The sequence below is a fragment of the Vombatus ursinus genome, unplaced genomic scaffold (genome assembly GCF_900497805.2).
Source record: "Vombatus ursinus unplaced genomic scaffold, bare-nosed wombat genome assembly UNPS02014798.1, whole genome shotgun sequence".
Classification (NCBI taxonomy): Eukaryota; Metazoa; Chordata; class Mammalia; order Diprotodontia; family Vombatidae; genus Vombatus; species Vombatus ursinus.
Genome location: NW_020954576.1, coordinates 30,966,501 through 30,979,677, shown reverse-complemented (window position 1 = coordinate 30,979,677; position 13,177 = coordinate 30,966,501). Strand labels below are relative to the sequence as shown.

General features: G+C 39.5%; 1 protein-coding gene across 2 annotated transcripts in view; it reads left to right on the top strand.

The window, feature by feature from the left end:
* Positions 1-13,177, top strand: part of LOC114049539 (mitochondrial amidoxime reducing component 2-like) — a 42,860-nt gene that overhangs the window by 23,819 nt on the left and 5,864 nt on the right. The gene's annotated exons all lie outside the window — the stretch shown is intronic.

Below are 13,177 nucleotides of genomic sequence, written 5' to 3'. Positions count from 1 at the left end.
TCTATCTATCTATCTATCTATCTATCTATCTATCTATCTATCTATCTGTACATACATACATATAATTTTTCCCCTCCAACTACCCTAATACTGACAAAGGTCTCATGAGTTACAAATATCATCTTTCCATTCAGGAATGTAAACAGTTTAACCTTAATAAGTCTCTTATGATTTCTCTTTCCTGTTTACCTCTTCATGTTCCACTTGAGTCTTGTATTGGAAAGTCAAATTTTCTATTCAGCTCTGGTCTTTTCATCAAGAATACTTGAAAGTCCTCTGTTTCACTGAATGACCATTTTTTCCCCTGAAGAATTATACTCAGTTTTGCTGGATAGGTGATTCTTGGTTGTAATCCTATTTCCTTTGCCCTCCGGAATATTGTATTCCATGCCCTGTGGTCCCTTAATGTAGAAGCAGCTAAATCTTGTGTTATCCTGATTGTGTTTCCACAATACTTGAATTGTTTCTTTCTGGATGCTTGTAATATTTTCTTCTTGACCTGGGAACTCTGAAATTTGGCTACAATATTCCTAGGAGTTTTCCTTTGGGGATCTCTTTCAGGAGGAGATCGGTGGATTCTTTCAATTTCTATTTTGCCCTCTGATTCAAAAATATCAGGGCAGTTTTCCTTGATAATTTCTTGAAAGATGATGTCTAGGCTCTTTTTTTGATCATGACTTTCAGATAGTCCAATAATTTTTAAATTCTCTCTCCTGGATCTATTTTCCAGGTCAGTTGTTTTTCCAATGAGATATTTCACATTATTTTCTACTTTTTCATTCTTTTGGATTTGTTTTACAGTGTCTTGATTTCTCATAAAGTCACTAGCTTCCAATTGCTCTATTCTAATTTTTAAGGAAGTATTTTCTTCAGTAATCTTTTGGACTTCCTTTTCCATTTGGCCAATTTTGCTCTTTAGCGCATTCTTCTCTTCATTGGCTTTTTTGACCTCTTTTGCCATTTGGGTTAGGCTATTTTTTAAGGTGTTATTTTCTTCAGTATTTTTTTGGGTCTTCTTTAGTAAGTTGTTAACTTGCTTTTCATGATTTTCTTGCATCACTCTCATTTCTCTTCCCAGTTTTTCCTCTACTTCTCTTACTTGCTTCTCAAAATCCCTTTTGAGCTCTTCCAAGGCCTGGGACTAATTCACATTTTTCTTGGAAGTTTTGGATGTAGGAGCTTTGACTTTGTTTTCTTCTTCTGGTTGTATGTTTTGATCTTCTTTGTCACCAAAGTAAGATAATATAGTCTGACTCTTTTTGCGCTGCTTGCTCATGATCCCAACCAATTACTTGAGTTTTAAACTCTTTGTTAAAGTAAAAGTCTGTTTCCAATGTGGAGAATGTACTGTCCCAAGCTTTGGGGGTTAGTACAGCTGTTTTCAGAGATACTTCTAGGGACCTGAAAAGTGTCAGTTCTTCCAAGGTGCTATGATAAGGGGCGAGGTGTTTCCTCTCCACTGCCACAACAAGCTCCACTGTGCCAGCACTCCTCCTTGCCCCAGGACCGCCCCTCAGAACTGTGACCCAGATCCAAGCACGGGCAAAGCAAGAGATTCCTGCCTCAGCCCTGGCAAAGAGATCCTTGCAATCCCCCTCTGATCAGCCACTCGATTCCCCTTCAGTCTGTGGGCCAGAAGCTCAGAAGCCAGCCGCTGCCCTCGGGGCGGCTGAGATCAAGCTTCTTCTCTAGCAGTAACAGACTTTTCCCACTAACCTTATAAATTGTCTTTGGCATTCATGGGTTGAAAAGTCTGGAAACCGCCACAGCTGCCTGCTATTCAGTCCTCTGAGGCCTGCTCCAGGGTTTTGCCAAACTTCGCTCCTCTCCCAGCCCAGTGTGATATACCTTTCTGATCAGCCATCCAGGTTGTCTTGGGCTGGAAATTTGTTTTACTCTGTTTTTTTGTGAGTTCTGCTGCTTTAGAATTTGTTTAGAGACATTTTTTGTAGATATTTCGAGGAGTTTGGGGGAGAGCTTTAGCAAGTCACTGCTTTCTCTCCTCCATCTTGGCTCCACCCTCTCAAACAGCCTATAAATATTTTTGTACATGTGGGTCCTTTTCCCATTTGTATGATCTTTTTGGGATACAGACCTAAAAGTGCTATTGTTGGATCAAAGGGTATGCACATTTTTATAGCCCTTTGGGCATAGTTCCAAATTGCTCTCCAAAATGGAAAAATGGTTGGATCATTTCACAACTCCACCAACAATGCATTAGGGTTCCAATTTTCCCACATCTTCTCCAACATTTACCATTTTTCTATTTTGTCATGTTGGCCAATCTGATAGGTATGATGTGATACCTCAGAGTTGTTTTGCTTTGCATTGCTCAAATCAATAGTGATTTAGAGCATTTTTTCATATGACTGTAGGTGGCTTTGAGGACAAATTTAAACTTAGTCCTCCTGACTCCAGGGCTAGTGCTCTATCCACTCTGCCACCTAGCTGCCCCACTGTGAACTTCATTTGTAACATTTCTCTTGGAGTTGTCTCACAACAGACTGTTTTTTAAAGTTAAATATTAAACCAGTAAAAATATTAAGTGCCATCCTTTGTATTAAAAAGTATAAAGAACCTAAAAAGAAAGACTCTCTTAGTTGAGTTACTGGAAGAGTTACCTCTGAGGGTAGACATTTTTAATATCCTTATACACATAAACTGACCTGCTTCTCTCTGTCTTTCTGTCTCTGTCTCTGTCTCTCTCTGTCTCACACACACACACAATCACACAATCATACACACATTTCTCTTTTTGCTGGAGCAAAATGCTTCCTCATATGTTTTGTAGATGTTGTCCTTATGGATTGGCCTTTTCAAAGAGCCAAATGTAATGTATTGAATAATGAGTGCAAAACCAGGGCTTTCCAGTATATAGTAATATCTCCTGCTGTTGCTCATGTTCAGACTTAAATCACCTTGTAATTTGCTCTTTAGTTGTGTAGCACTCAGGGTCTCTTTCATATCAGGCCCCCCCGCCCCGAGCCTGGATCCTCCAGTTTTAAGGTAGCTCATGAGGCATAATTCACTCAAAATCAGATCCTGCAAGTCCCCACTGATATGTTGTTGTTGTTTTTTAACTAGAACAACCAGACAGAATTTAAAGCAAAATATATTTAATTGAACAATCCTGCAAAATAAATAACAAGAAAGATTTTACATCCTCCTCCAACCATACAGGGGCATACTTTCCCACAGGTTACTACACCAGCAGTAGGAGAGGGGGCATATTCAGGGAACATGCACAGAGGACCATATAAGTAAAGAATACATGTGATCAGAAGTATGTATGTCCAGTGGCAATGCTTACCCTGGCCCTGTGGGACTCCGTAGATGCTGTTTGGTGATGTCATCACACTGCTCTCTGCTAGGCATCTCCACTAAGTTGCTTTCCTGACTGGATATCTCTGATAGGCTTCCTCCTGTCATTAGCTGGGCTTCATTTGGCTCCTTTGCTGAGCCTCTGTGGCAGGTGCTAGGATCTTAGCTCCAAAGAGCTTATATTCCTGCCAGCTATAAAAAGACCTTAGGAATTCAAGTCTGTCCATTTGAATTGACTTCTCTGCTCTCTTTAGTTCAGTCTCTCAGTGTAATTCTTTTCTGACTTATGGTCAGAAAATTCTATCCCCTGCTCCTAGCGAATCATGCCTACCTGTGCTGGGAAGAGAAAAGAGAAAAGGTTGGTGACCTTGATCCAGTTTCCTTCCTCTCATCCTCCCAGGAACAAAATCCCTTCCCTACAGTTGTTTCACGAACATTTATTTTGTCTCTCCAGGGAGCATCTGAGAGACAATGTGGGGCAGTAGATCTAGAACCAACCTTCAAGCCAGAGAGAACTCAGTTCAAGACTTTCTTCTGACACATTGTAGCTGTGGTAACCCTGGGCAAGTCATTTAACTTTAACTTCTTAGCAACTCTTCAAGCCTATAAATTGCAGAGAAGACACTATGTTGCATTGGTAGAGGGAGTTTCCTCACCTGGGAGTTAGTTCCCTGTATCAGTAAAGTCACAGGTCTGGGCCCTATCTCTAACCAAGCTCCTAGACAGCAGGGGCTATGCTTTCTTCTTTCTTTTATGTTCTCCCATCTTACACAATTGAAAAACACTCAGTAATGTTGGTTAAACATTAAATGAAATAAATGCTCAATGCACATTAATCCACTCAACAGTCATTTATCCTTGGGCTAGACGCTTCAGCAGTTAGAAAGTTTAGACACAGTCCCAGATTTCACATAGCTTTCCCATTGGTGGTGGGCTGAGCTACAAACATGGGTGACTATAATATATGGTACTTTTGTTCCCATTCCTGTGCTTTTGTGCCGTCCCTGGAACGCACTCCCTCCTTACCTCTGCATCTTAGACATTTTCAGGACTCATCGCAAGTGCCGCCTGCGACATAGGTTGATGTTGCTTTCTCCCTTCTCAAATGACTTTGAACTTATTTGCTGTGTCTGTTTAGTTGTTAGATGTAAGCTCCTTGAGTGCTGGGACTATTTTCATTCACAGCACAGTGCCTTACAAATTTGTTGTTGCTTAGTTGTTTTTCAAGTCATGTCTGACTCTTCCTGACCCCACTGGGGGTTTTCTTGGCAAAGATACTGGAATGGTTTGCCATTTCTCCAACTCATTTTACAGATGAGGAGACTGAGGCAAACAGGGTGAAGTGACTTGCCCAAGGTCACACAGCTAAGGAAGTGTGTGAGGCCAGATTTGAATTCAGGAAGAGGAGAATTCCTGACCGGAGGCCCAGCACTCTATCCACTTTGTGGCCTCGCAGCCTTACATATAGGAAGCGCTTAAGTCAGTTCTTTGAATTGAATTGAATTGGTTGAGAGTTTGTAAACCTGAGATCTAGGCTAGGTTTTGTCACTAAATCGTTATGTGACCTTGGGTTAGTCATTTGTTGTTTGGATCTCAGTTATCTCTGTAAAATGAGGTGGTTGGATCATGTGATCTCTAAGCTCTCTTCCAGTTCTATTTTTGTTGGGGTGGCTAAAGACCTCTTCCCATAGGAACCCTTTACTTATCAGCCCATTGTGTTCTGAAAAGTTCTGTCTTTGGGAATGAAATGTTCCTGCATTTATCTCAGCAAAAAGGCAAATTGTTCTGACATTCCTTTTAGGTTAAAAGTCTTATTTAAATGTACATTTAGGGGAAATGATTCTTAACCTTTGTTGTGCCATGGACTCCCTTTGGCACTCTGGTGAAACCTATTGTCCTCTTCTCAGAATATTCTTTTTTAAATGCATAAAAAGAAAACTCATAGGATTAGAAAGGAAACCAATTATATTGAAATAAAGATGTGATTTTTTTTTCTCCTCTAAATTCATGGATCCCCTGAAATCTAACCAAAGATCCCAAGTTAAGAGCTCATGGTACTTTTGGCCCAAGCTGGGGGTCTGGGGTTGGGCAGACAGCCAAACTCTCCCTGGCTTTCAGGTTTTTTACACTGACTCTCTGCCTCCAACTCCACCACCACTCCCTCTGTAACCATGACAAAACAGGCCATCTCCCTCACTGAGGACTATCTGGCTGGTGGCGTTTCACTGCTATCTCTGAGACCTCACTGTCCCCCACTGAGATAGACTACTACAGCAGGGAAAGCACACAAGTAAACAAATTACTACTAATAAGCAGTATAAAGGCACAATAGACTTTATAGTTTGAATTTCAAAGGAACAAAGTGTTTGTGGAGGAAATCTGGAGAGCCTGGAAATTTCTGACCTACTCCACCATCTTCCCACAATGCATCTTCTCCAGCAGGGTAACGTAACAAATGTCATCAGGTATTTCATCCCACCCAGGCCCTAACTTTGCCTTTAAGGATAAGCAATTAGCAGATCTTTTGGGGAGGATGTGCTCACAATTTTGGAAGTATTTTGCTGGTAATGTGACCTCTGGTGCTGTGCAGATAGAGTCACTTTTCTCCACTTTTTCTCTCTCTTGGATTTTGCAAGAACCCACTTGACCGCTGATGTTGGGAAATTTGCCACTGAAAGAGAATTCAAAGTCCTGGGAGACATTTTGAAAATCACTGTCTGATGGAATTTGTGGCTTGTATCACGTTTTCAATGTCTCAGAGCAAGGGGTTATTATCTATAGAGCAGCCTTCTTGTGAATCTGATACAGTAAAAGACATGCTTCCAGATGCTAAGATCATTCAGACTGTGATAAATTGGATGATTGAACAATCAGTGACTGCGGTAGCAGTGGTGTTCTCCTTTCCCTTTGATATGGTAAGGTGGTGGGTGATGACGCCAACTGGGCACAAGGTAGCTGATGTCATGTATACTGGGACAATTGATTGCTGGAGGAAGATTGGTAAAACTTTCTTCAAAAGTCCCTAGTCCAATGTTCTCAGAGGCACCAGTGACGATTGTGTACTTAATCTAGGTATATCCTAACCCCAAATGGGGTCATGAAGAGTTGGACAGGACTGAAACAACTCAACAACAAATGTATCTTTAAAAAAACATGTCTCTTATTTGTATTTAAGCACTATAGATAACTATTTTGCACAGCTAAATATTTGGTAGTTAGGATCTGTGTTGGGTGCTCTGCTATAAAACAATAAGCACACAAAATACTCTAAAAAAGAACTCATGGTTTAGGAAACCCAGAACATTTTCATATTTCTGACTAGAAGTAGTTGCATGTTCTAGTGACTTGACAAACAAGGGAAAAGCTGTAGACTTAACCCAAACTTAAGCACCACTTTTAGGTATGTTGGATGGATAATAGTTGTTTGTTTATTTGTTGTTTAATTATAGGTGAGTTTTACTTCTATAAATGTTCCAATTTTAAATTTAATTATGCTTCTTTCCATAACAGGATAAGTTTAAAGAAAGTATTGATGCCTTTTAAATTATGAAACATCTTGTTCTTTCATATTGTATGTGGCTTTTATCTTTGTATGGAAATATGTGACCATTTAAATGGGAAAAAAAATTCTATCCTAGTTTGATACTGCTAATGTTGTGCATTTATCCTCCCGAGTTAGGAGGCCCAGTAGTTAAGGCTTTAAGGGTAGTATTAACTTGACCACCTGGCACCATTGCTCAGCCATAACACTTCCCATTCCTGGTGATCCTATTAAATATTAATAGAAAATGCTAATGCATATCAATATTTAAGAGGCCAACTAAATAAAAATTGCAGAGTTCTGCAACTTAGGTGATTCAGCATAGGAATGACAATGCAGACTACTGGTTTTCCATGGATGATGCTCAATTTTAATTCTTCCTAGCCTGTTGTGTTCAATGGTTCACAACATATTGGGATACCAGGAAGAAAAAGAGAAATTAAAACAAATGATAAAAGATAAATTGGTCAGGTAGGAGTAAAGAGGAATGACTATTCATATTACAAAAGGATTCCTGTTACAAAAAGCTTGCTTTAAATAAATAGGTACCCCCTTTACTTAGATATCATTAAAACTTACTGTGGTTGGTTTGGCTGGAGTCAGGGAAAGAAAGAGGGGCAAGGAAATTTACAAATGCAGGGTGAGGGTTCTACTCCCTACCTCCTTTCTTTTCTTTTAAAAAAAAATTTAAATTTTTTTTGTTTTTATTTATTTATTTTAGTTTTTTTTCTGTCACCTCCTATTTCTGAAGCAGCTTGTTGCCATTTAGATAGAATGCTGGACCCAGAGTCAAGAAGACTGCAGTTTAAATCTTACCTCAGACTCTTTCTAGCTGTGTGACCCTGGACAAGTCACTTAATTTCTCTCAACTTCAGTTTCTTCATTCACAAAATGGGGATAATGATAATATCTACCTCCCATGGTTCTTGTAAGGGGGGAAAATGAGATAATATCCAAAAAATGCTTTACAAATCTTAAAATGCTGTATAAATGCTACCTATTATTATCATTTGTAAATATAGATAAAGCATTCCTGGGAAAAACAGGTTTCAGATGAAGTGCAGTTTTGTCCATGAATGCATGTGTCCACTCTATAAACTGAGGTTACTGATACAGGCTGATTACTAAAGATGACAGAGTTGAGGCAATGTGGGACAGTTGAAAGAATGCTGGACTAAGTTTGGACTCAGGCTACTTTTCTGGACTAACCTTATTCTGCAAGGAGAAATTAACTCAAACTCTCACTTCATCCTTCGTACCCCTGGGGACCCTCCCTCTCTCTCATTGGATAGGGTGTAGGGTGGACACTGGAGAACTCCCTCCTAATTCTTCACCATTTAAGGAGGGCACCTAGAGAATTCACCTCATCGTTTCCCAATTGGCTACTTTCCTGGACTTAAAGATCTCCAGACACTCATTATTCTGCAAGATGAAGTCAACTCTGAAACCCTCCCTTCCTCATATTATGTCCTACCTGGACTGTAGGATTCTATCATGCCTAGGTTACTTTCCTCTGCCTCCCCTTCCTCCCCAAGACTTTCCCTTTTCTTTTCTTTTCTTTTTTTATTTAAAGGCAATTAGGGTTAAGTGACTTGCCCAGCATCACACAGCTAGTAAGTGTCAAGTGTTTGGTCTGAGGCGGGATTTGAACCCTTTTCTTTTTATATGTTGTCTTCTCCCATTAGACTCTGAGCTCTTTGAGGGCAGAGACTGTCTTAATTTTTATTTTGTATACCCAGAAGAGCTCAGCGCAGTGCTTGGCACATAGTAAATACTTAATAAATATTCTTTTATTCATTCATCCTCTTTCCCCTTTTCCTTCTTTCTCTTTTTTCCCCTGCTGCTCTTCTGCCAGTTTGTTTGGTTTTAAGGAAGGTTCCATTCTCCCTGATAAACTGGTGAGTGGAGGGGTATTCCTCCATCTTCTTGACCTCCCCTTTTAGGAGATAGATCAGCTTTCATTTTGTGCAGAGATGACTAGTTATAGGGACTGGACCTGTGCCTTCACAGATATAAGGAATTCCTGGATGAGGAAGTTCCCACTTCTAATGCAGCTTGATACCACTGGCAACTCACAGACTTAAAGAATTACCTAGACCAGACCTGCACAACTTGCCAGTAGGTAGGGGCCAAAATTAATAGGCTAAACTTCTTTGGGCTGCAGATAGGTTTTTAGCAGTTCACTTTCCAAGTAAAGGTATAATTAATGATTAAACTATTTTGCAAATAAACCATATTTTAAAAAAGGGAAATTTCAATTAATATTAGTTAATTATACTTATTACTTAAGATTTTTATTTATCATGAAATAGCTTCTCTCAGACTAGAGATGGGTTGGCAATGGTTGGCTGCCATGGGTCATGTGACAAAGAGGAGCGAATGCCCAGTGGCACCCCAAGTTCTATGATGACTGACTAGTGAAAGGCAGGTTAAGTGGGACATGGACAAAACACTTGTTACATCTTCACTTTCTTTTACATCCTCTACATTTTTTCGTGGGCTGTCTGGAATCCTTTGGTGGGTTGCAGGTGGCCCTTGGGCTATATGTTGTATAGGCCTGACCTAGAGCATGGAGAGGACTAGCCCAAGGTCTCATGACCTGTAAGTTTCAGAGGCAAAATTTGAACCCAAGTCTTCTTGGCTTGTTGTTGTTGTTTGATCTTCATTCTGGAAGAAGACTGGTGACATCAAGAGGGTGATGTCTTGACTTGCAAGTGAATTGGACTTAAGTGAGGCAGGGCAATGCAAAGTCATCAGTGAGCCTCATCTGGAGTCATCTGAGCACAGTAGCAAGATGTAGGTCAGAACAGCTGGAGATGGCCCCAGATGCAGGGGGGAGATCTTGGCATTTTTTTTTCCAGCCAAAGACAAGGTTTATTAAAGATCCACCATATTGGCCAGAGTCTTAAGGAATCTGAACATCTGTGAGCTGTTGGCTAGAATCTTAAAGGATCTGAGCATTTGGATAGATTTTAAGAATCTGAGCCAATCTTGGCCTTTCTAAGGTAAGTTCTTTCTTTCCCAGGTCTCAGTTTGTCTGAGGCAATACCCATTCAGTGATTTAAAGCTAGGTAAGAAATAAGGCAAAAGATGACCTAGAGGCCAGCTTTCTATCCACTAAGCAAAGCTGCCACTAATTGATGAATGAATAATCTCACCAGTCAGCTTAGCGCAGTCACTTCCTCTTGCCTGAAACCTCCTTTTATCCTCCAGTGTACTTTTCCATGTGATTCTGTAAACACTACAGGGGATCCACACAACTTGCTGGTGGGAATTTCTCTAGATATTTAAACATTTTTTTGGATATCCTTAGTGTCCATGGCCTGTCCACTGGTCATCCTTCAGTCTTCCTACATGACTTCTCCACCTCCTCGGCTGGTCATTCACTTCTCTGATGATATCTTTTAGACTGTTTCTTGTGGGTAGTCCTTCTTTGGTAACATGATGCAGATTATTTAGATCCACCATGTGTATATCTAGTGCCTTTTGGGTGACCTGCATTTCATTTCATTTTGTTCTTTTTGTTTTGCAAACTGGCTACTATATATTAAAAGCCTGGCTTTATTTAAAACACACACACCCACAATCACACCCACATACCCACACATACACAGGGAGAACCTAAAATAATTTGTAGTTTATTCAAGTTCAAAAGATTCCAAGACTAATATTTTCCAGCATCACTTCCTATTAATACCTTTTGTTTCTACTTCATATTCATTTCCAAATTATCTCTTCCCATTCATCCAAAGAGTCAGTTCTTGTAACAAAAGTTAAAAAAAAAGGACAAAAAGTAATTTAGAAAACCAACAAACATATCTACTGAGTCTAGCAGAACAGTCAATGTTTCACACTCATAGACTATCTCTACAATGAAGGGAGGGAAATACATTGCAGCCACTAGAGTGACAGAGTAATGTAGTGAACAGATTGAGCGGTGGGATTTAGAGTAAGAAAAATCTGGATTTGAATCTCTTCTCAAACACTCTCTGACTGTATAACCCCTGGGCAAGCCACTTAAATTCTCTCAGCCTCAGTTTCCTCAACTGTAAAATGGGGATAATAATATCATTTACCTCACAGGGTTATTGTAAGGCTCAAATAAGACAATTTATTTATAATGCCATGCAAATTTTATATCAGAGGTTTCTGAACTTATGTGGCTTATTGCTCCCTTTAAAAAAATTACTCAGCCCCCCCCCGAAATCTACTTTCTTTAACCCTTTAACAGTTTGTTGGATTTTTTTTTTGCATCATTTCCAAAAAAAAAAAATTTAAAAAAAGACACATCTTAAATTTAATAATTTATTGTATATTTGTGGGTTTTTTTCTGCATTGAAATTTTGATGGTGCAACATTGTGTCATGTAACTATATAGCATCATATTGTAAACAAGTCATTACATGCACCTATTCCTGCCTATGCATGCTGGACTTCCCAATAATGTACGCATGACACGCTCACCTGACAAACTTGCTTGTTAAGACTTGTAGGCAGACTTGACCGCTGATCGGTTGTAACTTATATTTTGTGTGTTTATTTGGAAAATAATGTAGTCATTAGACTTTAACTCTGTTATACAACAGATGAAACATGAACAAACTGTTTTTCAAAATTTTTCTTTTCTTCTTTCCTTATGCTTCCACCACCCCCTTATTTTTATTCAATGCTCCCTAATTGCCCCAGAGGCTACTACGGTCCCCCTCATCGTTCCAGCTCCCCCCAGGGAGCAGTATCACCCACTCTGGGAATCTATGCCTTATATAAATGTTAAGGATTATTTATTTTAAGAAAACTATAAAGGGCATTTTCTCTTTCTATCTTTCACCCAGAAAAATCTGGAGCCAGTTCACCCTTTCCCAAACATACACCCTTATTTCAATGAATTTGTTTGCAAATGTTAAATAATGCTTCTATTTAGGAGGAACCTACAAGCCTGGCATCTGAGGCTATAAAGGAAGCTGTCTTGAAATTTAGGCAATTTGCTGGCCTGCCGTGTGTTGCAAGGGCTGAACAGCACGTGCAGAAAAGATTACTTATCACCAAATCATGGCTGTGAGGAACTTTTCATTGAAATTCTAGACTCTGAGGCTTTGAATTCACTACCTGAATCTTGAACTAACATAGATTTGTGGCTTCCAATTGAATTGTTGAGATCTTCATTACTTGTCAGAAAGGCATTGCGTGTGACCTAAGAGTTCCAACTTTTAGAAAGGTAGCCGTAGGTATATTTGTAAGTGACTGCATTGCCCTCCTGTGGTGAAATGTATACTGCCTGTTTTAGCAAATTGATGTCCTGAACTTTCCTAACATGTGGCCTACATCTGTTATCATGAGACAAATGCTATTACATCTGCTCTTGGGTGCTTGCCCAAATTGTCTTGTTATCATATTTCACAGTATTGACTTGCTTGAAATAAGTGGGACATCAGAAAATGATTTGGAAATATTTGTTTTTCAGCTGGTCCCGAACTTCAAAGTGGATTTTGTTTGCAAAACTTTGTTTATAAGTCAGCTTCTTTCCTACAAAGTTAATTTCCCTCTAGAAACAGTGCTATAAGTGATAGCTAAGTTTCTAGACCTAATAATGGAAGCTTATTTGATTCAAAATGTTCCTACAATCATTGTAGAGATGCAAATTTATGTTTGATGTAAGGAACATGTCAAACATAAATCTGTATGTTTATACACATTATTATTGGAGGCAGGTTTCCCTTCACTGGGAGTCTTCAGGTATGTCTTAGAAGGGATTCTTGTTCAGGTAAGGGTTTGATTGGATGACCTCATAGGGTCTATTGTTATTTAATTATAACCCTGAGGCTTGAGCACCTCCAAAACTTCCCTTTAAAAATGTGCATCTTAGAACCCTGAACCTAATCCCAGGGCTTGATTCTGAACTCCTGAGACGGAAGGAAATAAAATACTGTGGAAAGAGTCAGTGACTGGTCTATTCCCTGGGCACAGTTAATAGAAAGCTATAGTAGCCTTGGGCAGCTAAGTGGCACAGTGGATAGAGTGCCTGGGACTGAAGTCAGGAAGACCCAAGTTCACATCTGGCTTCAGATATTTTCTGTGTAACTCTGAGAGAGTCAATTAATTCTGTTTGCCTCAGTTTTCTCATCTGTAAAATGAGCCGGAGAAGGAAATGGCAAACTGCTCCAGTATTGTTATCAAGAAAACCCCAAAAGGGGTCATAAAGAATTAGGCAAGACTGAAATAACTAAACAAGAAAAATCTGGTTCCTCCGCATAGCTCTGTTAGACTATACTGCCTCCAAAAACTTCTCAGGATCATAGTCTTTATGAATAGCTTTTT